The sequence below is a fragment of the Vidua macroura genome, chromosome 1 (genome assembly GCF_024509145.1).
Source record: "Vidua macroura isolate BioBank_ID:100142 chromosome 1, ASM2450914v1, whole genome shotgun sequence".
Taxonomy (NCBI): Eukaryota; Metazoa; Chordata; class Aves; order Passeriformes; family Viduidae; genus Vidua; species Vidua macroura.
Window position 1 is genome coordinate 111,808,666 of NC_071571.1, and position 22,915 is coordinate 111,831,580.

The following is a 22,915-nucleotide window of genomic DNA, read 5'->3' on the forward strand; positions in this document are numbered from 1 at the left end:
GCGGCACGGAGCGATCGCCCCCCGCCGCGGGCACGGAGCCCACCGGGCTCGGCCCGGCCCGGGGCAGCGCTGGTTCACACGCGCTGGCACCGTGAGAGGCTGGCACCGTGCGCATCCCCCTCCCCGCCCGCTCCTGGGGGAGCCGCGGCGTCGCGCCCACCTCCTCCCGCGGACAGGCCCCGCCCTCCCCTGGAAAAGGGGATGACATCATCCCTCTCCCCCCGCTCGCCCCGCCGCTCCCCCGGCCCGCCCGCCGCTCCGACAGGGATGGGGGGGTCCCGCCCGCACCCCCTTGGCGGAGCCGCGCCCTCGGGGGGTCCGGAGGGGGCTCCCGGCCCCGCCGCCCGGCCTCGCCCCTGCCCCACGCCCCACTACGTCATCCCTCCCACCGCCCCCTCTCCGCCGGTGCTGGCGGGGGAGCGTCTCCCGAGGGGAGCGCCGGGGCCGGGCAGCGGCTTCGAGGCGGCTTCAGCTTGCGAAGGGCGCCGGCGCACCATCGCGGCGCCGGCGCGGTGCGGCGGGCGCGGCTGCGCATCGCGGCGGGGCGGGCGCGGCGGGCGGGCGGCGGGGCAGCTCCTGCGCTGACACCTGCAGCATGTGCCAGGAGCTGCAGCGGCAGCGGCCGCCTCTGCCTCTGCGCGGCGCGGCCGCCCCGCTCCGGCGCCGTGCGCGGCGGCGGCGGAGCAGGAGCAACTCCCGCTCCTCCCGGCGCGTCCCTCCTCCTGCCTGGCACCGTGTGCCGGCGGCGGGTGCACGGTGACCTTACGGAGCGTGCATTACCTCACAGGTAAATATCAGCTGATCCGCCCGGCGGCGGCGGGAGCGGGCGGCGGCGGGAGCGCACGGAGCCTTCCCGAGGTAGCGATCCCGACCGGGGCAGCGGGTGCGAGGTGCTGGGCGGGGGGCGCAGCCGCCTGTTGCCGTGTGCCCCTGCGGGGCGGGGGGCGCCGGGGGTTCCCCATCGGCACCGTGGTCAGGGGGTGGGGGGCGGCCTCCGGAGGGTGGGCCGGGCGGGGGGGCAGCCCCCCCTTGTCCCCCAGCCTCCCGAGGCCGCCCCCGGTGGGGTCGCACGGCGCTCCCGCCTGTCCCCAGGCGCCGCTGAGACGCTCCCGGCGTGCGAGTGTGCACAGGCATGCGGCACGGCACTCGCTCCCTGTCGCCCATCCAGCCGCTCCGTGCAGCAGGTCCCGGGGTCTCTGGAGGCCACCTGGGGACCCGGGGCTGTCCCTGCTCGCTTGCTGTCGCCTCTTGCAGCCGGCTGAGGTAAAAGTGACGAAAGGACGGCGCCCCGCAGCGCAGCAGCGACTGCCTTTACCTGTGCGTTCACCGGCTCCTTGGCAAACTTTGGTGTTGGGCGGTGAAAATCTCGATCGTTGCAGCCAAACTGGCTTGTTCTACACTCCCATGCTAGAGACCAGCTACCACCCAAAGTGAAATACTGCTGGCTACGGCTGAATCGGGTACTTAATCACTGGATCCACTTCCCAGCATGGGTGATGTTTTAGGTAGTACTTTAGTAGTACTAAAGACATGGGTGAGAAGCAGTGTAGTCTGGTAATACCTGGCAGTTACTGGTGACCCAGATGTTAAAAGGAGAGGTTCACCTTAGGTTCAAGTAATAAGCAGCATCACAAATTTGGTGCTAATATGCTTTCAATGTATTGTGTTGTATTTGAAGTTTTGTAACTTGCTGTTCAGTTCTGAACGCTGTACCTCTGCTTCTCCCCTTGTTTTTTTGGATGTGGAAGTATTTTAATAATGGGGGTAGAGGCACGGATTCTGTGGTTTAACAGTGTCATAAGCTATGGAGCTGTTTTCATAACTTTTACCTGGATACCAGGTTGTGTCTCACGCCTGTGACCGCCACATGACCAGACTAATAAAATTATGGCAACTAAAGAGTAATAGGTGCTAGGTTTTTAAGTCGCCCTGGTTTCTGGTTGTCAAATGGTAAGTGAGCATGAGATAAGAGCCAATGCCATGTCTATTTTAAGTTCATGTCTTTATAGTGCTCAAAAGAGAATGATCCTACTGACACATTTTTGGGTTTCACCTTCCTGTTGCAGTCAAGGTCCTGCATTTATTCAAAGTTTGTATTCATTGCAGTGGGCGATTTTGTGATTTTTTGTAGATTTTGTTTTTTCTTTTTCATAAGACAGAGGTAAAACTCAAAGAACTGAACGCCTCAGAATAAATCTTGCCTTCCTGTAGAAAAGCACAGATATAATGCCATCTCCTGCCTTGACCTCTCAGTGGGATATAAGTGTAGTCAGAATAAGATGCTATCGTCTTGCAGTGGTGGTAGTAAACACAAAATTATGTACATGTGCCCTCTGCCACCACAAGCAAGTGGATAGTTCATGCATGTAATGCTCAGTATGTCATTTCCACAAGCAGTTTTCAGTGTGTTACTGGTTGTGTGCACCAGTGCCCAGCATGGCTGAACTGTGCAGGATCAGCCATCATAGATTCAACTCTCTCTGCAAAGTAGCTCAGGACCCAATCCTGAACAGAAACCTGTGGCAGTGCTTCCGCGTTCTAGAGTAACCCACTGATTCTGTGACTAAAAAAACAGAAAAAAAGCACAAGGTATGTTATGGTAAACTGCTGGATACCAATCCCTTAATGTTTAGAGCAAGGTAGAGGATTAATTGTTTTGTTTGGCTTTTGAAGGTTTATACCTTTATTAATTATTTGCTTGATTTCTATGGTTGTATGCTGTCAGACTGTAAAGTAGATTGTCTCCTCTTACACATTTTGCCCGGTATAAATCCATTCAGAATTGCCTGTAAGGTTCAGCACTGATCTAACTTCCATTCCAGGCAAACCATCAGATATAATTGCACTGAAATCAATGAATATATACAGACATGAAGCTGTGAGAAGAAAATGGGCCTCATGGTGATTTAAATTTGTATAGTTGAAAGCCAAAAATAGCTGTCATAAACACAGCATGTCCTTTTGGAAGAAACAGTCAATGCCTACCTTAGAGTTGTTCAAAGTTTCTTGTGTTCCAGCAGCCTTGGGTTAGAAAAGTGAAAGCAGCAGTCTTGCAATGAGAACTGTTTCACAGAAACTTTTTGTTCCAGTGACTAATCTCCTTCTCCTTAATTCCATGTTGTTAACCTTAGCGTGTCCATATCAACACTATTAACATTTGGATAGGACTGCTTTCTCAAACAGGGTTCCTAGAGTGTTTTGCCAGGTGCACTAGGGTTAATTCCTATGACTATATTTTAAACTGCTGCTCTTTACATTAATTATATATATTCCTATCTCTAGGCTTAACAGCAAGATGCAAGTGGTATGGAATGTTACATTCCAATTAGTTTTGCAGTGCAAATGGGGATTATAGTTGATGGGTAAGTCTGACATGTACTGCATGACTTGTCATGTTTTTCCTGGAGAGAGGGGAGTCTTGGGTCTGAGTCACCATGGAAGAACATGGAGCCCCGTAGGCATAAAACTGGTGCAGTGGAGTGATGAGTCAGATCTCTTATCTTGAAATTCGGTATTATGTGGTATTCATGCATGGGGTGCCTCACATTCATTGTGCACCTAGGCAAGTAACTAACAGGTGGAAAACTCAATCAGACCTCTGACTCGCCTTTTCTTTGCAGAGTTGGTCCTACTTCTGTGGGAATAAAAGGCTGCTGGTTAGGATCATGTAGGAAATCCTGGTGTGTTGACCTGTGGAGCAAATCAGCTCTGCCAGGCTATATCCAGTCATTTCCTATATTGTTTCAAGTCCATGTTTTATGACCTAATACTTAAATTTTCACTTTTTGTGCTTTAGAGTTGAACCAGCTTTTTCAGACTTTGGAACTGGATAAAGAATAGCAGAGTAAGAGCAGTGTTGCATCTTCATAGACCCCAGTATTTGTTAAGCTAAATGACTTTTCATGAGCATTGCTGTGGAATGTCAGTTTTGTTTCTTTTTCCAGAGGAAACTGGTGTAACTGCTAAGCTAATGAAAATAATTGATATTTCTTAGAAGTGGTAGCCTCAGAAATATGTTAAACAGCAAGAGTGAAGATTTGCCCACACAGCTGTTTTTGGAAACAAAACAAAGCCTTACATCAGAGGTGTCTTCACTTAGACACTTACTGTGAACTTGAATAGCAATCATTAATAACGCTATCTTCTCAAGCTAATGGAGCATGAAGGTTCCTTGATTTATAATCATTTGGGAGCAGATGCTTGAAATTCTGTCCACTTACACAAACAGCACAAGAATGACATTTTTGCTGAAAATCGGGGGGAGGAAGGGGGGAAATTATGTGTGGGACTATCAGAATGGCTTGAAGAGTGTAATGCAATGTCTCCCTCTCCAATGTCATTACAAAAGCTACTAGAGGGACTGTGTTTGGAAAAAATTACATGAGGTTTCTGTTTGAAAATCATAGCAGAACATTATTGATCTGTATATTTTTAATCTCCTGTGTGTAGCCAGTTACCATATTGTGATAGCTGCAGATGTTAGCGCTGGTTTTTGGGTAGGGTGTGTGTGTGTTCATGGTCTTGCAAAAAAAGCTTCTGTCTTCTCACATTGCCTTAAATTGGGAAACTGTTACAATGAAGACATATGGAAAACCATATAGGAAAGATGTGTAAATTTAGATCTAAATTGTACAAATTCCAATTAAAGCGTAAATGCTTCATCTGTTTTGAAGTTAGATGCATCTATTGAATTCTTTAGATGTATAGATATCTAGTGTCACTTGTGGAGAAATCAGTGCAGGGAATGTTTAGCGGTCTCAGCAGCTGAGATAAAATGCCAAGCCACTTGTAAAAACTTGGAAATTTCAGTGGTCTTTGTGTGCTGGTGTGGAGATGACCAAATCTGAGACAAAGTGCCCTGGTGCTGTTCACTTCAGTAGAGCCTGGTTTTTGGTCTGATGTTTAAGACAGACAGGTGTGAAATGTATGGGGCAAAATCCTTCCCTCAATTACAACGACATAAATCCAGCCTTTGTGTATTTTCTCCATCCCACTGAAGAGAGAAGGAGATCACAACTGTTTGACTTACCTATGGCATATCCACAGCTGCTGCTAGGGACTACAATTGTTTCATGCAGTGCCTTTACTATAAAATGTGTGACGTCATCTCCTCTTGGAACCACTGTATTTGTAGTGATTATGTGAGAAGCACCACTGACAATTCACACGCCTGTGCATCTGCCACAAGGACCCAGAGGGAAATCCTGAGCCATACCTTTCATTGTACAGAGGCTGCATTTTTATAGGTATGCTCTCTCTGTATAGGCAGAACAGCCTGTAAAGGGAAATACAGCGATTTCTATAATTGTTCAAAAGGGATTACAACCTAACAGAATTCCATCCTATAACATACAAAGTACAAAAATAAAGGCTCTTTTCAGTTAAATCTTTCACCAGATTGATGTCAAGAAGCAATGCAATATCTCAAATGATTTGGTCTTTTTTAATCTTCTTAGCTGGAAGAGATGTCAGAAGAGCCATTCAAAATTGAAGTAGAAGATACACGTGGAATTTCCTCATGTAGTGGTCTGGATGTCTGCTTATTTTGCTTAAGGAGGAATTCAGATTTCAGAAGCACACTTGATTTTCTTTTCTCTTGGTGCTGACAAGCTCTGCCTTGGCTTAGTTGTCTAAAGAGGTAATAGCAATTAAAATATAATGTGACGGAAATGTCTATAAACTGTTTTGTGATGTAATTATCATAATGTAAGATTTTTCTGACCTGATTAAAATCAACAGGGGAAAGACACTTGCAGCATTGTCTCCAGCTTTTCAAAAGTTCAGCTGGGACTTCTTCTTGACCATCGAGTCCTCCCACAGCGGGTGTGAGTGGAGGCTCATTTAACTGGTAAAACTCCTCCATAGTGAAGTTTGACTATGTTGGTTTAAATAAAAGCATGATATAATTTTGCCCTTGGGCATTCCTGGGGAGCAGAGGAGCTGCTGGTTCAGTGCCAGAATTTGCTTGTCATACTTACGGGTGAATAGACCCATTGAACAGTGAGACCACATTGAACTGTTCATCTTGGCTCATGCAGGGAGGTGGAGCTGTGTTTGCATCCCACTTAACACCAGTGAGGGTGGGTAAGCTGATTCCAGCCATGAGGAATAGCTACATTGAGAGGTTCTAAAGCAGGCTTCTAGTGGCTAAGTTCACAGGTGCCTGGAGGAAAAGAAAAGTAGAAGGTAAAGCAACATTTCCTGGCATGTTATTGTCACTGAGAAATTAAAACCCCAATGCAAACCATGACCCACCTCTTCACACAGTGCAAGTGTAAACGTAAAGGTCAGCTTTAAACAGAAATGTGAGAGGGAGCAACATGTGCAAGATGATCCTCCTGGAAAGATCTGGGCTGAATTGAAGATCTGATGCATGTAGTTCTGATCTTGACTAATGGTTCCTGGGCAGCTGGAGTTACTCACCATGTCTGCACGCGTGTGGAAGGAGCTGCCTTTTGTAGGCCATTTGTCTATGCCCTTATGCCTCACCAAATCGCCCTGTATAGTGGCTGTTTACATCTATTGAGTTGTCTCACAATTACCCTGTTGTACTTGATTGGTGCCAAAGTCAAAATTAAATGATGGCTGGCCTGTGCTCAGCCACAGCAGCATTGTCCACCATAATCACCTCCACAAAGTAGGGCTGGATCACAGTGTGAAGTACCAGTCAGCTCTCCTCTTTTCTTTCCTCTTTGAAATCATCTTTGCTTTGGCATGCGTGCCAATGGTTGTGCTCCCGTGGTGTGCCACACAAACTTGAGTGGCACTGGGAGGCTTTCGTCCCTGGAGAAAGGAGGGCTCTTGGCTGCCCACCAAAGCCCATCACCGCTTGACAGTTCCGCTTTAGTGAAATGGACCGACCAACGTCTCGGTGGGCACAGTGCCAGCCTGGCAGATGGGCCTCAATGTGCCCTGCCAGCAGAGCACATACATGTGTGTAGATGTAGATAATTGTATGTATGGGCATAATAAATAGGGATCTCTGCAATTTGGAAAAAGCTGCCGAAGTGAACGGCTGAGTACCAAAGCAACAAGCCTGAAGAAAGACTTCTTTTGGATGGGGGCACGTTAGAGCATTCAGAGGAAGGATCTGTGCTTTCCTTGTTGCTCTCTGCTTGCAGTTCTGCAGATTATGTAATAAACAAAGGAGACTATTTAGCCTTTTGAAGCTAGGCACTCTTGTAACAACTGGGAATGTGGAAAATGACGCTTCACTGCAGTGAATTTCCTTGCAAACCACTTGGAGCTTGCTACCAGCTCAGATTCTACCAACACAGTTACTAGTACGGCTTGAGATCAGTGGGAATTCATGCATGCCGTATTTTTTGTTTTGAATTGCATTTTAAATTATGAAATACTATAGTGAACAAGAGTCGTGTGGAAATCACTTGTCAGTACAAAACATACCAAACTTTCTTTGTAGGTCATAGCTTCCAAAATCTTTGTGTAGTTAGCTAGACTCCCTAGCTAAGCCCCTTTCATGGATGGCAGTCAGCTAACGCATGCAGGCCATATATTATTTGATAGTTAAATATGTAGACTTCTTTTGAAGATGTTAACATGAGTTGCATCTCTGCAGAAAGGACATAGGAAAGCTAGGTGACTTGAACTTGTCTGCACATAGATTTGGTTGCAGAAGCCCATTTCCCTAAAGCCCATTTCCCTAATTTTATAGATATGATGCTGGAGAATCACCTGACCTTGCTGTCTCAGGGCACACAGGTTTCTTGCTTGAAGGTCCAGCTCTCACTAGGAGAGAGGACTTGTGGATTGCAAGATGAACAGAATCACATACCTGGCTGGAAATTGCCATGGTCTTCTCTTAAAATCCTGGAAGATCTGTGGATGCAGTTTTTTTGAGCTGGTAAGGCAAACCAGGGATCTGTGATTTTTGGCAAAATCTGTAATGAGCTCTGGATACTCTCAGTATAAAAGCTGAGATTCAGCTTTATCTTTCTAGGATCCTTAAGTTAGATTATCTGGAATTACTGAGATAAGAAAAATCTTTTCTTAAATCCTGGAAATAAATGACATTTGCCAGATCTAATATAATCCCTTTATGATTAACCTGAAGACATGGCAACTGCCTGTGTGACTCCCAAATCAGGTACTGCTGATTTCTAAGTGCACATGGTCCACAGAGAAATTTTGCAAGCCAGCACATTAAATGCACTGGGGCAGACCTAGGGAGTGTGTTTTGGCTTAAAGAACGGGACCAGGCTTTTGTTGGTGACTGACCTACCTGGCGAGGTGTCCAAAATGAGTGAGAGGAAAGCACTATTCTGAAGAGTGGAAATAATGGGGTAATTTCTTACGGCATGGATTTAAAAGAGTGATTAAAACTCCTGCAGGTTTCTGAGGCAGGTATTTGCTCCTATAATGGAAATGATAACACCATTCCTGGTCTGAGTATGATGACTGATGTGTATGCACACTTTTATTAACTTCTTAATTCTTTTTTAGGCTTCCAGACATGTTTACCATGTGATTCTGCTCACTTTTTCCCTTCTTAAATATTAACCAGAACAAGCAGTTTAATGGTGCTCTGCACTACTTAATGGGAACTACAGAAATTTAAATCCTCTGTGTTGGAATTCTGCAAGTTTTGACTCATTTAATCCCTCTCTCCTTAGCCCACATCTACCGTTTCCCTTTGTGCAGGCTAGTAGAATACAGCCTTTAAGTCTCAAGGGGTTTTTATCAGTTTTCTTATCACTTGCCTTCCGCTGCTTCTGGTGGGACTGTTAGAAAAACACCAGTGTAGTCCTTCAAAGGACTGGGAGAGGACAAAGGGATAGGAAAACAGGATGCAGGAGGAGGAGGGTTGTTAAAAGGGGAAAGTGGGATGGAGAGAAATAGTGTGTGAAAGGAGTAAAAAAATGCAAAAGAGAAGGGTAGAAGAAAAACAGCCTGAAAACAGCAAAAAGAAAAGAAGGAAGGAGAGGAAAGGGGAAAAAAAACCACAACAGATCATCTGGTGAGAAGGATGTACTGTGTTAATTAAAATTAGTACATGCTCCAGCTAGGTTCCTGTTCTCTTAACATGACAGAGCACAATTGATTTTGCAAAGGCTTATTTGGCAAAGAGTCTCATTTGACCTTACAGGACTACTTGCAGGAGGAATTCTCTCGAGAGGACCGGTGTTATCAGTAGCAGGGGCAGTTTGCTGGGTTTTTCAAGCCCACAGACAGGACATTGGAAGCTGAACTGCATCACGCTGTGCTCTGTATAACCTTCTGGAGAGAAAGGTGATACATACTGTAAATACTGCAATATTAGAGGGACTCAAAAAGTAGTCCCTGTTTCTCTAGACAGATGCAGAAGATTTTAAAGCAGTCAGTGTTTGTGAACACTACCTTTCTTAAAAGGCACTTTGCTAATTTTTCCTTCATGACTGCTGTTGATCTAGTCATATCAAGATTCACATTGTTGTGGATTTTTGTGCATGGAACTTTTTTGCACAGAAGAGGTACACAATAGCTATTGTACAAGGTAGTAACTTAAAATGCAGCTACTTAGTACATTTCTCTACACTGAGCATTAGCCAGTCATCCTTAAGCAGAAGAATAGGTTTCACCTTCATGTTTTGGTGAGAGGTATGTTTCATTTGTCCCATTGTTGTGCTCTTCTGTATTTCCACAGGGAATGCTACCTTTCTGATACCCTGGGAGCCCCATATTATCCCTGCTATTTGCATTTACATGTAAGTGTTACCTACCTTCATTTCAAAAACAAGCTGGCAGAAAGATAATTATTCCTGCACAATTTGTGGCTTTTTTTTTCCCTTTCAACATATGAAAGCACATAGCAGGGCTTACAAAACTCTCTTGATTTGTTGTAGGCAATCAGACTTTTGATGGTGCACTTGACTATCAGAACAAATTACTTCTTTACCATAAGCTCTGTGCCAAATAATGAATGTAATGTTAGTGGGCTTAGTGAAGCAGTGGGTTATATTACAGTGGCTGCAAAGCATGAAAACCTACTGTGTCTTTCTGTCATAAAAAGGCCCTGCCTGTGCTGTAGATCCTGTGAAGAATTTGTAGAGATACTTGAAAGGATAAAACACTGTATAAATTCCTAAAGTTCAAAGAGAAAATACCACTCAGGATAAAAAAAGGAGCTTAGCCCAGCAGCAGCTTAACCATATATGACAGATCTAGTGCTAAGTCCTGCGCCATCAATGCAAATGCTTCTGGAGTTCTCCAAGTAGCCAAATGGAAAGACTAGAAGAAAGGCTTTGAGGATACTGACCTGGGGAGAGGGGCAGAAATAAAAGGCACATGCTTCCCAATAAATGACTCTTATTCTCTGGGCAGGGTGCAAACAGGGAAGGTTTATGACATGCACAGCTAGATTTGTATTGCATTTCCTGTGAAAATTACTTTTGAAGGCATTAATGTGTTTGTCTGTATTTCTGTGCAAGTATTATGTTATAAATAAAATTAGGAACAATGAAAGTTGGGCATCCTGTTAGAATAAGATAGGGAAAGGTCGCACCAGCCCCAAACAATGTTTTTGAGTGTTGACAGTTAAAAAAAAATCATTAGCTATGCCCTCCTTCGGTTGCCATATAATGATGTGAGCATTTGATCAAAGCTGATCACACTTAGGCCGTGAGGGTAATCAAAAATGCAGTAAGAAGGCCGGTTTAGAGGTCACACTACATCTAGATACTTCTCCTTGACCTTCAGTTGCCTCTATACATGTCCTGGACCCAGCTGTTTCCCTGTCTTGCCAGCTCCACACAGAAACATCCCATAGTACAGCCATGCCTCATGCTGGCCTCCCTCCATCCCCCTGCAGCTGCTTCTGTGTGTTCTTGTCCTCTACAAGCCCAAGGATCCTCTCCTGTCCCACCAGTGGCACCTGGATTTAAGCTGCTCTGTCTTAACCGCTGCTGCACATTGACTGTGGATGGGCTGTGAACATGCAAATCATCTCAGTAATTATTTGCACTGGTTGTCACACAGAGTGACATGGACCCTGGTGGCTTTGGCAGGTTGCTGTTGCCATAGATGTGCAGAGACAGCTTGTATGAGTGTCCGAGGAGAGGAATGACACAACAGCATTTTAGCAGCTCTGCTGGTACCAGGTTTCAGACTTTTTACCCAGTGCTTACAGTCTTATTTCAAGTAATGAAGGTAGGAAGTGATGTTGTATCTGGAAAACCTTAATGTTAAATACAATGAAATGAACACATTTCATGCTAAGTGCACTCCTAGGAAAGTAGGTGTGAGGTTGTAGTCCCTGCTGTGAGATGAGTGTGCTTGCTCAGGCCATATTGTGCCTTTCTGGCCCTTACTGGTGACCACAGGGTTAGAAATGGTTCCTATTGCTTTTGTTTATTCATGGGAAAAGGAAGAAAGATGGAGCTGCATCTCTCTTCTGAAGCTAAAGTATAGGCTAAAGGTATTCTTTTTTTCCCCATGGATTTAGTTTTTTTTTTTAGGAGACTGCAGCAGTGTATTCTAAGAAGTCACAGGAGCTTTAATGACAGCTGTTTTGCTTGAAAGCCTGTATCTGTCAGTGTCTGTAACATGGTTTGATGTAATCCTTTGGATTTCCTCATGTTTAAAAAAGCTGCAGTCTTCTTTGCCTACCAAAACACATTTAACAGTTGAAATTTTAGCAGTGAATATTTCTAAAACCTGCCATTTTGCACATACTGTGTTTGATAATCCTACTGTGTATGTATTTTTAATACATCTCTCACCTTAATCTGAACATCCAATTAAGGACATGGATGAAGAAAATAGGGTAGTTTGGAAGAAAAAGAAACAGAAATAAAGTAATACTGTCAGACAACCTCAGTAGTCCCATATGTCTATGCCATTTCCTGCTCAAAACCAAGGAAAAAGATTTAAAAACAAAGTTGTCTTTCAGAGCAGACCTTATGCCAGTGAGTCAATGTCATCTTACTACTCAGGTGTCGAGAAGGTTTGTCCTTGAAACCCAGATTTCCCTTACATACACTGACATGTGTTTTGCAAGACCTTGAAATTACACAACGGAAGGAGAGCTGAAAGCTGCTGCCAGAGCTACAAATGGTCACAGTTATCCCATGAACCTTTAATTCCCTGAGCTCTGGTGCTGCAGATGGGAACCCTGGGGCTGCAGGCAGGGCTGGAGTGGATATCCCTTTTGCCAGGTGGGAAGTGTAGGTGTACCACTGAGGGCAGGATGCAGATGTTATCCGTCTTTTGACATCAGCAGCTGGGCTGATGTGGAGGTGGGGTCACCTCCCCATTTTTTTTTGCTTCTTTTTGCCCAAAATGCTGCAAATTTTCTCAAGCAGGAATGCTTGAGAGGGGATGGTATTGACTGATGCAGTGGGTCCTGAGGCTGCCTCCTCATTCAGAATGCAGAGGAGAGTGGGGATATAGGACCTGACCTTAGCACACCTGAGTTGGCTATTAGGAAACCATCCAGGGCACTTAAATTAACTGCTGTTTTTTTCCAGAGGATTCTCTATGGCCTCTGCTTAACAGAGAGAAAAAGTGATGTTGTCCCATTGGTATTACAATTTACATCCTAATTTGTTGAAACCAACATGCCAAGCTGTAAGAAACTTGTTTCAACAGATCCAGTTACCCAATATTATCAGAATGTAGCTGGATGGCTCTCGAGGGGCTTTGAGAGGGGGGAAAAGGTGTTTGGTTTTTCGTGGTGGTATTCTTCCTTTCCTTTTCTTTGTTTTAACTTCTTTCTGCTGAAATGACAGCAAAGCTTGCCCGTTGTTGTAGTTAGCTCCTCACGCATCTATCTCCATTTAAGGAGTGCAAGCTACTGAGCCAGTGTACATTTCTCAAGTGGTCTTCAAACACAGTAATCAAGAACAATGTGTCTCTTTGTTTGCAAAACCCCAAACGAAAAGTTTATCATTTCCTTGTCTCTTCCTGGACCTCTTGCTATCTGCTTGACTAAGTCCAAAAAATCCCTTGTTAACATGGGGTTAAAAATTCATTAAGAATATATTTGCTCTTTCTGCTTTACCTCACATTGTATTATACTTTTATTTGGAAAGAGCACATCAGTGACTGGAACATAATTTAGGAAGAGTTTTTAAATGGTGTTGAGTGTTAAATTGAAGGTCCAGCATATACTCATACACAGTCCTTGAATTATCGAAACATTTGTTGGTACTTGTTATGTAAGCAGTGTGGCTGAAAGCTCAGACCTTGAAAGGGCCTTTACTATTTTTTTTCACAGCTTATTTTTCACAGTTTATTCCTTTTGTTTCCTTTTATTGTTGTTTTTAAAGAAGACAATCCTCCCCTACGTTGCAAGAGCTGAGTGTTTGATGTGACTTTGTTTTGGAAAGTGGTAACACCCACTTGTATACTATTTGTGAATTGTCAATATCATTAGATATTAAGATGTTTAGGTGGATTTTGAAATACAAGGTTCTGCTCTGTGTTGTCTATGCATCTGTATTAACAGTTATTAACCGTTGTGTTTTTCTACGTGGCAAGTATTCCTAGCAGCAACTCCCACAGCAGTTCCTTCTAAAACTTCAGCATTTGTAACTGTACTGTTACCATTGGGGTTTTTAATATTCTATTTTTAAATCTCCCTTTTAAAAACAAAATACACGGAACGGTTATCAAGAAATGTAGCAAAAAAACCCCTACCCTAGCTCCTAAGCCTTTTAAGCAAAATGCAAAGCAGTACAGCTAATCTGTGCCTTCTCATACAAAAGGAGAATGTAACACACAATCTAGGCAGTAGATCCTTAGCTCCAGAAATTCATACAGCTCCAGTAAAGTCACTCTTAAGGGAATCTGCTATGACTGTTCCCTGTGTTTTTCCTGTGAAACATCCAGTGCATACACTGGGGTAGGATCAAACCACAGCTGCACCAGAGAAGGCAAATAGGTGCCTGAATGTATACAAGCATACACATCTGCAAAGGTGAGGTGACAGGATTTCTTAGCATACTGGGGAGAGTTTGTGAGGGAGGAGCAAGTGGTAATAGAAGAAAAAAAGAAAAAAAAAGTAAGGAATGAACAACAGGCTTTCTGTAATTACTTGTAGAGTGTATCACAAAAACACAGCTGCAAAGACTAAGTCAATATCCTAAGAACATGGGTTGCAATGGTCAGAGTCCCTTTCAATTGGTGTGGAGTCCATGCCTGCCGTAATCCCAGAGAGACTTGTTGAAGTAGAGGGGATATTTTGAAATCCAAGAATTGTTCTCTTCTTCTCAGTGACCTGACTGAGGATGAACACATTTCCCATTTGTAACTGGAGTATATTAAGTCAGCTCGTAAGTCTGCCAGTGTCTCACTGTGGGGCTTTTAAGTTCCAAAGAGGTGTGAGTACATCCATTGTTTTATTTACCAGTCATCATTCTTTGTCTTTAGTATTTAACTATTGCATTCCTGGATAACACTGGTCACTGCTAAAATTAATGATTTGATTTTGTCAGATTTAAGTGTATTTAATAACACTGTCAAATAACAAATGTTTCTATTTCTGTCAGTACACCTCCTTTTTAGGAGCACAAGTAGGAAAAAATGCAGCACAAGTAGGAAAAAATGCTATCATGAAAACTTTGGGAGCTGATATTAGAGCTGACTTTCTGTGAGAATTTTTGTGTGCAATCCCAGGTGGTTTAGCATGGCTGAGATGCCAAGTTAGCCCCTGGGTGCAGAGGGAAGGCTTCAAGGCCGAATGATAAGAAGTTATGTCCTTCCCTCTTTTGTATGCTTACATCCTCCTTCTTTCCTATCTGAGCACTTCAGATGATCAAAATAACTGGCAAACATATTTTCTTGTTTGTTTTTAAGTGATCTTGAACTGACAAGAAATCCTTAGACGAAAGGACAGTATTTTTGAGAAGGTTGCAGATGTCTGAAAGTAGAGACGCAGAATGTATTTACCTCAGTCATGATTTTACTGCCATAATAAGATTTTTTTTTTTGCTTTGCTACATACACCAGGACTTTATGATAGCTTATGCTGAGCTAAATCCAGATATGGGATTTGGTTGTAAAATGTACAAGGAGAGGTTTGTATATGCAAAAAGTCCCTACAATCCCCTTTCTATGAGAGGATATTAGCAGGTTGAAAGGAATCCATTGCACAGTTGCTTCCATGCAATCCCAGCTGAATTAATTGTGACCTTGCTTTTCACACCCCTGCAAGGCTTCTGAGGAGCCAGGGGGTGACTTCACAGGGCTTCTTCCAGATGGCAGTTTTCTTTCCCTGCAGGTGTTTTGGTGTTGCTGAAGCTCGTGTTGACCAGAGTATGTGATCGTGTCGGTGAGCGATGGTCTCCTCCTCTTTGTGCTTCCCTGCAACGCTGTCCGTGTGCAGGGGCTGCAGAAGAGGCACCTCCTGCTCCTGGACAGCCCACACCAAAGGTCACCCACCCCATACTCAGCGTGCTCCTGAGCAAACCGACGTGCTCCCCCCCAGTAGGAGCATCCACAATGGCTGGAGCTTAACTACTATCATTTGGTGATTCATTTGCAGTGCGTATTTTCTAAAAATTGCATAGCCTGTTCTCAAAAGCAAGGCGAAGAAAAAAGCAGCTGTTATGAAAAGAGAGGAAGAAAATCTCACACATTCAAAACACAGAGCTTTAAAGAACCAAACCCACATTGTTAGGGGAGGGGAAAAGACCCAAAATTTGCCATGTCTTATCTTTGAAAAAGATCAGAAAAATTTTTGAGGTGCTATTCATATTTTAGACAATTAACAGCTATACTGGTGAGTCTAATAACATACGGATTTAAAATCAGTTCTGACTTGCATTTTTTACTTTTGTGGGTTTTCACAGAGAATAAACCAGTAAGTTTTTCCCTCTTGTAAAAAGATGTGATTTTATATTCAGTACTAGAATTTTAGACATGTGATACTGATACTGAAATAAACACTGCTTTGTAAGTGGTCTAAGAAGCATCAGAACAGACCAGTCCAACTTCTATTCTATAAGTGAATACAAAGAGCAATTTCATTGTGCTTCTCTTTATTCTAGCACAGCTTATATAGAATTTGATTAAAAAAGCAGAAAATTGACATGACTGACAAAAAGAAAGAAAAAGTTAATCTTCAATGCTCTGGAATGTTTTGCTAAAAGCTTTTGCTTTCTGTGTAAATTGATCAACAAAAAACTTGTAGCCAAACCCAAAACTTCCCATTCAGATATTTAAAAATTCTTGATCAAAAGATTTTAATGTTGCCAAATTCATTGTTTTCTTTACCTCAGTCCGAACTTTTTTTTTCCTTCCTGAGCCACTGCAGCACTTCATCCTTTCTGTCTCCTACCGTGTCAGGTTTCCCAGCCTGAAGATACTTTTTTTCTTGGCATGTCATCAGTATGCAGCTTCTGTGCCCAGTGGGGAGCTTGTATTTTGCTGTCCAAAAGCAGCTCCATAGTCCAGTCTACAAGACACCAAAATTAGAAATCTGCTGAGATCCTCCAGCAGCCCAGAGAGACACAGCTTATCCCAAAACAAAAACAGTCTGTTTTGAAAGTGATGCATTTTCTCTGCATGAATTAAACTTGGCTTTTAATGAAGTACTTCATTTGATTTTGCTGATGGAGGATTTCAGTTTTCAGCTCAAGTTAAAGCACTTCCTTGCTAAAATTTCTGCTGTTTGGTTTTGTTCTCCTGACCAAGTCTCTTCCAAGACTCTCTTAGTGTTTGTTTTCATGTTTTGTAACTGGGAAATATCCTTGTTGTAAAGGCTTCTCTTCTTCTGGGATGCATTCCCTGTTTTTACAAGCAGGGAACTATGGAACCAATACTCTTTCTCAAAGTGGAAGAAACATGTCAAGGTCAGGTGATAAATTTCCTTGCAAACTAATACACGGATTTATCTTGGTCCTGACCAGCTTGAAGCCCAGTGAAACAAAAATTCCTGCCTGTGTGTGTATTTAAGGAATAAGCCACAGATGAGTCATGAATGCAGCATTACTAATGACCCTACCCACACCACAGCTGCTGAACCTTTCTGCAAGGCAGACCTCCCCCAGATGCCAAGAACACCTCATCAGTACTCTCTGTGTCTGATGGTCTCTGACAGGCTTTCAAAACTGGCCCCCACCTTCTAGCTGAAGATATTGTATAGAATCCCAGAAAAAACATCTCTTCCCTGCCCCACGGAAGATATGACCCACCCACATCCTTCCCTTGGCCTCACCTCCTGGGTGATGAAATCTCTCAACTCTCCGGTAATCCTTGTAGCTCTGAATTTACCTGCAGGTCAGGAAGCTGCAGCAGAGAATCACTGAATGAGTGAGTGAATGCATGCAAATACGTGTAAGCAGAAATACATGAAATTACATGTGGTAATTTGTGCAATCTTAATAGTGTGCCTGTATGTCTATTAGCATTTTCTTTGATGGACTAGCTTTCCTTTGACATACTTTTTAAAATGACCTCTGTAAAGGCATTTCATGAAAGTAAGGTAGGAATAGTTCAATGTTGTTTTAGAATAGGCTAAAATCCTTTTGTGGCTCTTCTTGTTAAACAAGTAATTTTTCTCCCAGGGCACCACAAAATGTGAGTTGAAAGTAGGATGAGAGCAATTAATATCCAAGAAGGGGTGTGTATAAATCTAGGATTAAAGAAAGCTTAAAATCAAAATTTCAGCTGAAAAAGAAAAGACTGATAAATATATTGGAAGCTTTTGATGGCTGCAAAATATGTAGAAGGGCAGTTCATTTAATTTCAGCTTTTGTTTTAACTACCAGTTTACTACAAATGAAGATTTTGGTGTCATTCTGAAGAACATTTTGGAGAATGGTATTTCTTCTGCCCTGGAACGTGATTGGCAAAGTAGATTTGAAAGATTTGCTACATGAATGTGATTCCTCTCTGTTTTTCATTAAATCTAGATTTAATAGATTTTTTTTTTTTTTTTAATGAGATCTGTCATTTTTTTTCTCCTTTCTGTTTTGCTTTTCTGACAGGCTACTGCTGTATCTTCTTTTGGGCCACTGCAAGCCCTTTTATTAAAAACAAGCCATTTTCATAAGAATCTTACTGCTTCTCAGTTTAGAAGATACATGAGATCTGCTGTCTTTTTAAGCCTTGTGCTGTCTCACAGTGGTGCCAGGAGGAGAGCTTGCTGTTGGATTGCTCCCACTCTCCCACTGCTAGAAGCTGCTCACTGAATGGGAGGCACCTGAAGCTTTTGGAGAGTTGCTTCTCAGCGGTTCTTTAGATGCTTCACCTGATAGATGCTTCTTAGAGCTGCTCAATCTGCTGCTGCACACTTGGAAAAGTGAGGGTTTTTTTTTGATGAAACTCGATTGTTTGGATAAAATGGTGCTTTGTTGCCTTGCTGCCATGTAAATTAACAGTTTCCAGGAGAGTTTTAGTGGTGAATTGGAAGTATGAACTCAGAAACTTTGGGCTTCAGGCTCTTGCTGGCTTCTCCACAAGGGAGATGGAGTTTTGAAGCCCTGTCATAACACTACCAACCCTCAGAATGTTAGTGCTTTTTTGAGCCAGTACTATGATTTCACAGTGATTTGTGTTGATAGTCCCTATTTTCTTTTGAAAACAAAGTTAGTATTAAAACTTTTTTTTTTTTTAATTTGGAATTAGATCAGGCACCAAACAAGCTCATCTAAAACAGTTCAGTAGTTCTATATCATTGACCTGTTTGATGTCTAGGGCTTAATAAAGTAATTTTTACCAGTTAGGAATAGGAGTTTGGATTAGAGTTGCTTATGCAGTAGTATCCCTTAGTCTGAATTAAATGATTCTAAAAAGTTCAGGTCAAGTGCACAAATCTACTTTATGAGCAAAGATAATGGATTTTCAGTTGAGGTGCTGGAGATACAAGCTAATTTAAATCAGCATATGCTTATTAGTGATTTTCATACTTCTGTTGAAAATTATTGTGTGATTTTATTCCTCTCCTAGCTGGTGTATCTGAAAATGGGAATCATGTTGGTTTTAACGCAGCGTTGGTTGTTCGCCGAGCATCCAAAATCAAAAAGTAATAATCGTATTTTAGAAAATAAGTGAAAAATCACTGCTAACTCCTCCTTGTGAGTTATGTTGTGAATGGGATGGTTTGCATTGCAGGGAGTTATGATGTGTATTTGAAAATTTTATCCAAGAAAGAAAAGCTGAAAACAGGTTCAGCTAGTCGATGTGCTGGGTTTCATTCTGCCTTTATCCTTTGCTCCCACAATAGGAGGAAGTATTTGTAATTAATCATGTCCTTCAATATTTGACAAAATACAAATCTGATGTGACTTCCAGACTTTGCTGAGGATAGATTAGGAGTCAAGGAACAAGAAGAGCTGCCAGGTATGGTGGGAGTAGTGTGGAAAAGTTTAGTGCAAACTTGACCCATATCATTACCAATCTATCAGTATTCACAAACATGAATTAAAAATATAACAGATACATTGACAGGTATCCTGATAGAGGCTTTCAATTTTCAAAAAAGTTTTTTAAATTCCTTTTGGAAATACTTTTAAGAGTTTATAGTTCTCATTGTCCTTTCAGCTATAATTAATTATAATAATTATAGCTGTGGACACAGATATTCAAGAACAGATGTGAGTAGGACAAACAATCTATGGCAGCAATAACTTTTCGCAAAGAGCTGTGCTATCCTACATAGTGGAGTTTCTTGCTCTAGGCAGTTCAGTGCACGTGTCTATCCTCACTGGCTCAAATCCTGGAATAAACACCTTGATCTTCTTTTTGGGCAGATAAAGTGGAGCTTAAAAATGTTTTCTGAGACCTTTCAGATGAAAATCTAATACTAAATTGTTTCTGCTGCGCTTCATTAGAGGTGCTTGCGACTGGATTGCTATTGATTGCTTTCTGAATGTGATTCTGCATTTTAAAAAGTTGCAAGAGAAAAATGACAGTGATGGATGTGTACCTTAATATCCCTCTGTCAGATGTGAAGGAAGCTGCAGTTCATCAGTGGCCTGTTAACGGCAGAAAAGCCAATGACTATTCGCAACCCGAAGGCTCTGATCCTACAACCACTTGAGACTTCTGTGTCTTTATTAATGAAAGCGACTGCACTGAACATCTGGGATTACTCACATCGATAAAACAACCTGAGTTTGAGTGATCAGTACCTTAGAAGCTGTTCGTGTAAGAAAAAGCTATGATCAAATAATCAAAGTCAGAAATGGAGGTATGAGAAGGGCATCAGTGCTTCTGACACTTAAAAGTTTCCCTGTGCTTTCCAGCTCACAGTAGCAAAATATGCAAGATTAATAATGTAGAAGTAATACACTAGAACTTGCTTTGTCACTTTTGTGACAGCTCATGTCTGAAGGCTGGCTGAGGTCAGTGGGTTATGCCACTGAGGTGAGATGAAGACTTCACTGTTTTTTACCCATTCTGTGCTGCTTCTTTGCTTTGTGCAGGCCTCACTTTTTTCAAGAAACATTGTTGATACATGTGACATTTCCTTATCTTCTTTAGCGTGATAATGACATCAGACTGTACTAGGAAATGCTGAGGCATCTTCAGGTCCTGCTATAGCACAGGAATTAAAGGAGTATTTAGATCTCACAGGGATATTGTGGTCGTAGATCACCTCCCTTCCCAGGTTCTTTAAGTGACCCTGAACTACTCATTTGCAACAGGTACTCCCTATCTTGCACGTGTGAAGTTGCCCTGGTGTGCTTGTGTGTCCTGCAAAAGTCCACAGTTCACATGAAAGGGGACCTTTAAAGACTGCAGCAACTGGAGTGAGAGCTCTGATGATCACGCTTCCTCATCCTCACCCTCCTTTTCATCCATCCTAACCCCACCCTGCTATTCCCATCATTGACCCTTCAGGACCACCCTGTGGATTTGGTCACCAGCCCAGCATTCCAAGGTCCTGGTTCCCTATGCTGTAGGAAGACAACAAAGCACTCTCTTCAACAGTTAGTGCCAGTCAGCCATAACTTTCCTTCTAAGATAAGTTATTCCGAGAGTTTAGCAGCACTTGGGGTGATAGAACATAAAGAAATGCGTTTTGTACCTTTCCAAATTTTTCCGTTTTGTTTTCCCTCCTTTTTGTTAGCTTTACCCCTTCTTCAGTCGTAGTAGTTAAAAAGAGAAGAAACACAAAGTATGTTCTGAAGGCAAATATTTTGAAAAGTGGAAAAAAATAGGAACAATTAATAGAGATTTCACTGAAAATAAAAGTATTATCAGACAGTAATGTTTATCGTTTCATTGACTGTGCTATGCACGTATTGGAAAAGGTCCTTTAACTGACTGTCTCCCAAGACATGTAGTTGCATCAAACCTCAATTCTCTAATCCATGACTTTCTGTCCTAATTAGATGAAGGACCCAAATTTACTCTGGCCAGTGCCCTAAGTGAGAAGTGATTGTCTTCTGGGACTTGAAGCGCTTGCTTTATAAATCTAAATTGCTGTTTGCATTGCAGTGGATTTCCACCGAAGTCTGATGTGGGTGTGCTGCTGATTTTCATGTTGTTTTAGTTTTCCTGTGCTGCTGTGAGAATGCAAGAAGGAAAAGACTATTATTTAGTTACTATATGCTGGTATGTGTTTTCCTGTGATAAAGAAAACCAAAATTTCATACTTTGTGCTATATTGCATGCACAGTATTATCACTGCATCTAAGCTGATTTCAATACCAAACCTCAATGTCTCATTCTCTGGTCATGAAGTTGTTTGAACAGTGACACACACGCATAGCCACTCAAGGTGATTGGAAAGTAATATTCCAGACAGCTTAGAGTCTTTGGGAACAGACTGCAAAGGCAAAGTAACCTGCCAGCAAAGGAAACAGATTGTTTCCAAGGTGCAGTAATTAACACTTGTTGCTTCTCTTGTCCTAATTGATCAGCTACTTTTCAGCCAGACAACGTATGATAGACCATCCTCAGCCTGCTACAGTGACAGGATCTTTGAAGAAACATGGATGTTGGTTGGTTGCCTTTTTTAATGAGATTTTTTTTTTTCAAAAATGGTGAAATACAAGATTTAAAATTACTTGAATATTGTCCTACTCTTCCTAATTCCTAAATGGTTTGTGGAAAATTACTGGATTTGTTCTCTGATACATTGTTCGCAAATTTGTAGTTGGAGGTGATTATTTAAAAAGCAGAATAAGTTTCACTTTCTGTGATCCTTGACAAAAAGTGTTTTACAGTACCCTTTTTTATGGACAATCTTGCTTTTAAAAAAATTAAGGCACATCGTGTTCAGATTTATCCAAGATACCGTCCTATATATAGTTTAAACTGGTACCTTTACTCTATTTTGATTTGCTGACTGCTGCTGCAGTGGTGAATGTTTAACCCCTGGTCTGTGCTCCGACCAGCATGTCACTGTCATGGCACAACTCTTGTAAGGGCTCGATGTCACAGAGTGGCAACAAGGCACACAGGTCAAACAGCGTGGCCTGGAAAGATTAGTTCAAATAACCCTTGTCTGTCTACAGTACTTGAGAAAATATTGGAAAACAGAAGAATCAAATAAAAAGCCTGTGTTTCATTCTTTCTCTCAACTTCAATCAGGAAATATTGAACTCGTACTCAACAGATCAAGTGTTTGTCTTAAATATGCCTTCAATAGAGAATTAATTGAACTCAAGTAAAACATGGTATGGCCTGAGACCAAAAATTCTTAACCTCTGGTTACATGTAAAACACTGAGTTCATAAAGTAGCTCCAGTAGCTTTTAGCTAAGGAAGTTCTGTCCAGCAAAATAAGTGTGCATGCAGTAATGAAACTGGCATTGCTTTTGTTGTTTGGGGGACAGGGAGTGGTACATAAAGCATGCTATATGAAGTCTCTGTAGAATTTAGGCAGATAGTCTAATAATGTGTATTTGTGGTTTATGGTATATGAAGGATTGGATCCTCCAACTATTACCAACAAGTACTGTGTGAGAGCTACCAGTTTACATTTCCATCTGTGAGTAGAAACTCCAGTTTCTATACAAGCCACC

The 22,915-nt window shown here is 42.4% G+C and overlaps 1 protein-coding gene across 6 annotated transcripts in view; it reads left to right on the top strand.

The window, feature by feature from the left end:
- The first annotated feature begins 717 nt into the window (after window positions 1–717).
- The window catches only part of DTNA (dystrobrevin alpha), a 223,604-nt gene continuing 201,406 nt past the window's right edge, over window positions 718–22,915 (top strand). For all 6 annotated transcript variants that reach the window (XM_053973289.1, XM_053973340.1, XM_053973356.1 and 3 more), the window contains exon 1: window positions 718–787. The gene's annotated coding sequence lies outside the window, so the exon portion shown is untranslated. The remainder of the gene's footprint in view (window positions 788–22,915) is intronic.